This window comes from Phocoena sinus, chromosome 1 (genome assembly GCF_008692025.1).
Source record: "Phocoena sinus isolate mPhoSin1 chromosome 1, mPhoSin1.pri, whole genome shotgun sequence".
NCBI lineage: Eukaryota > Metazoa > Chordata > Mammalia > Artiodactyla > Phocoenidae > Phocoena > Phocoena sinus.
The window spans coordinates 87,654,582-87,658,659 of NC_045763.1; the positions used below are offsets into that span (position 1 = coordinate 87,654,582).

Consider the following 4,078-nt stretch of genomic DNA (forward strand, 5'->3'; position numbering starts at 1 on the left):
CTTTTATGAATTTATCTTTCTAAAGATATGATGCACAATAACCAAATTTTCTTCCTTTACATTTTTGTCAAAAACTGGAAGAATATTTTCTGGATTAGCCTTGAGATGGATGCTATTGTACAGTTTCACTAAAATACCCAGATACTTTGATATTATATGCACATTTTTTAGTTCAAGAAGAGCAAGAGAAAGCTTTGGGTGTTGTCCATGTGTGGAAAGTAGTTATAACGTCCTTCATTCACTTTCTCCCGCCTTCCAATATGGCGTTTAGTAGCTTAAACATTCTTCAGTGGTTCCTTTTCATTTCTGGGTAGAGGATCCACCCATGAAAATGAACAATATACGTCATGTCATCTGATTCCTGCCGTCTCCCAAACTTACTTATCTCCTGTGCTCATTACTTTCTAAATGCTCTCCCATTCCCAGATATCCCATGCTGTTTCTCACTGTTCTACATTCATGCAATACTTAAAATGCTATCCTGCCTGCTCTTTGTCTGATGAACCCTTACTCACTTGTCAAGACTCAGATCAAATGGCCACCTCTTCTGGGATGGCTTCCCTCACCTCTCCAAGTGGAGTTAATCACCTCTGCTTTTCTGCTCCCATCTTGTATTTCTTTGGTCTTTGTTAGTGATTTACTTGTTTAATAGCTCCATTTCCAGATTGGTAGTTCTGGGAAGGCAGGTTCCAGTCATCCTAGTATCACTGTCCAGAGCCTGCTCTATATTTGTTGTTTAAAAAATATGTTTAATAAGTCTTTTGAGGGAACAGCGGGTGGAGGAGAATATCAGAGAATAAAAAGTAGGCTCCTAGGGCTGCTAGCTTTAAACCTGTCTCATGGGGATGTGTGGCTACTGGTGGGTGGGGGAAAGAGTCAGATCATGCAGATTAGCTGGGGAAAAAAGGGCAACTGGAGTTGCACAAATTTTGAAAGAATTGCAGTTTATATATGTCCAGCATCCATTCCTAAAGGGCACTGCTTCAAGAGTGTTTCATTGGAGTGTGGTTTTAATAAAGTCTAGAGCCATTTTCTTGTCCTCAAGATGTTCCTTGTAACTCTAAGGCTATATCTAAATTAAAGCTAATGACCAAACAGGTTTTTTTCTCTGTTAATGTCTAGCAGGAAAGAACCATTAGAAAATTTCTGAATTAGAGTCTGTTTATTGAGAAGAATCATCATGTATTCCCTTAAGCAATTCCCTGTCTTAAAAGTAAGTATAACTGATATGTTCAGTGAGCAAGACTCATGGAATGTAATCAAAAGCAACTTTATTTTGTCTCCCACTATTCTAATAAAATGTATTCAGTGGGGAGAAGTTCGTCCTCTGACCCTGGATAAAAAGTCTTGCAGTCCAAAGATTTTCTATTCACTCCTAGGTAATAAAAAGCCCTGCAACCACTTTAAGTCACAAACACAGTCTCCTTGAATAATTAGAAATCCCTAGGGCCCCCTGTAATAATCAGAGCTTCAAACTTTATTCACGGTTAGAGGGACGCCTTGTCCTCACAAGGACTTGTTGCAGACCAGCACTTCAATTTCTTTCTTACCTCCTTCTCCCTCACTAATGGTAATATTTGATGCTGCTAGAGATGAAGTTCTGGAAGGAAAGGTCAGAAAGAGGCCAAGAAAGTCTTATTGGCTGACACTGCCATAAGGTGGCATTGGGGGTTTCAATCTGGTTCTTCCTCTCATGGGCTCTTTGTTAGGTTCTTCAGAGAAGCCCACTGGGAGCCTCTCACCATGCCTCCTAAAGTGTGGATAATTTGGGACTAGATGATGCATTCTCTTCTGCACTCATCAGCCCCTCATGGGTCTACCCCAGTTGGGGTTACCTTGCCCCTCTACACAGTCCTTTTCAGCCATATTTTCACAGGTTCCAGGCTGGCTCTTGCTCACCTGGACCACAGTTACGAATCCTTGCCCTCATAAACAGTAGAATGGAGCCACACTGGTGTAGCCCATATTGATCTCTTTCACTACTTGCCACCTCAGATTGATAGCAGAGCCTCCTTCCTTGAGATTCCTAAGGGATATATTGGATAACTATCCACTGTGCCTCCTAAACTCCTGCTGATACACACCACAGCACACATTTTAGCCCTTCTCTTCAAGCTTAATCTAAAGGGAATGCATCTTCTACCCCCAGTCCCCCTCAGCACACTGATGCCTATCTCCAAAGAATGACCCTCCTCATAAATCTTATTTCAGTCTTCAAAAACATTACCAGCTCGTTTCAGTCTCAGACATGGGCACACCGCAGAAGGATGTTATTAACAAGTCAGATGCACCCGACACCCTATTAGTGGAGAAGCATGCAGATTATATAGCATCCTATGGCTCAAAGAAAGATGATTACGAATACTGTATGTCTGAATATTTGAGAATGAGTGGCATCTATTGGGGTCTGACTGTAATGGATCTCATGGGACAACTACATCGCATGAATAGAGAAGAAATTCTGACATTAAGTCTTGTCAACACGAGTGTGGTGGAATAAGTGCTAGTATTGGACATGATCCTCATCTTTTGTACACTCTTAGTGCTGTCCAGATTCTTACTCTCTATGATAGTATTAATGTTATTGATGTAAATAAAGTTGTGGAATATGTTCAGAGTCTACAGAAAGAAGATGGTTCTTTCACTGGAGATATTTGGGGTCCCACTAAGCAGCTGGTCTAACTGGAGTTAATGGTCTGCTGGAAGTTCCAGCATGCACTGTGCTAGTTATATCAGCATACAGGAGTAATGGAACAGAGGGGGGCAGTCTAAAAGATAAGGGCTGAATGCAGTGCAGGCAGGAGAGACCAGCTGCTTCATGGGATGTGAAAATCTACTTTTATATAATAGGGAGAAATCGACACAAGATTCTCTTTTTGTGTGGTGGCAACTTTGGCTCTATTGGGGAAGCTGGATGCTATTAATGTGGAAAAGGCAATCGAACTTGTTTTATCATGTATGAACTTTGATGGTGGATTTGGTTGCAGGCTAGGTTCTGAATCCCATGCTGGGCAGAGCTATTGTTGCACAGGATTCCTGGCTATTACTAGTCAGTTGCATTGAGTAAATTCTGATTTACTTGGTTGGTGGCTTTGTGAATGACAGCTTCCATCAGGTGGACTCAATGGAAGGCCAGAGAAGTTACCAGATGTATGCTATTCGTGGTGGGTGTTGGCTTCCCTAAAGATAATTGGAAGGCTTCATTGGATTGACAGAGAGAAACTGCGCAGTTTCATTTTAGCATGTCAAGGTGAAGAAACGGGAGGATTTGCAAACAGGCCAGGAGATATGGTAGATCCTTTTCATACTCTATTTGGAATTGCTGGATTGTCACCTTTGGGAGAAGAACAGATGAAACCTGTTAGCCCTGTTTTTTGCATGCCTGAAGAAATACATCGGAGAGTGAATGTTCAGCCTGAACTAGTGAGCTAGGTTAGATCCCTTGATGCAAAAGGTGTTTAGTGTAGTTTTACTGTCTTAACATTTCAGTATTTGAAGTGCTTAACAAACTTAATGGCTGTCATGTTAATATTTTATACATGAATTGTGTTGATTTTAATAAATTATATAATTATACATATTGTAAATTAGAGACCTTTGTTGTATCTTCGGCTTTCCATTTTCTTCTGGAATGCTGTTATTCTGAGCGTAATATTTTGTTTATGCTTCAATGTATCTATCTTGTCTCCATAACAGCAAACTGAGTTGAACTCTTATTTAGCTGATGAAGTCTTGTGTTCTGATTTTCCCATGTACTCCCTTGACATGTTATATATAACTATAGTTAATATAAATTGGTCTTTGTCAATGAGAATGTTAACTGATAAAGAATTGTTGAACCCCATAGGAATTAAAAGATGAAAAAACAAAACAAAACACAACATTACCATTTTACTTCCTTGGTGGGAGTAAAGGGTTTTCAAGAGTCTTGTAACTACTTTTCAAACATTCCTTTTTAAATTCTGCATATAACCTGGCAGTTTCTTTGGAATACATCCCTTAGGGTATCTTGGTGTCTAAGATGAAACTTCCGAATTAAAGTCCTGTTACTCAAATAAATGTTCACAAAACAGTAATA

General features: G+C 39.9%; 1 pseudogene; it reads left to right on the forward strand.

Moving 5' to 3' along the window:
- Positions 1–2,247: 2,247 nt before the first annotated feature.
- On the forward strand, positions 2,248–2,697 carry LOC116760851 (annotated as a pseudogene).
- Positions 2,698–4,078: the final 1,381 nt, after the last annotated feature.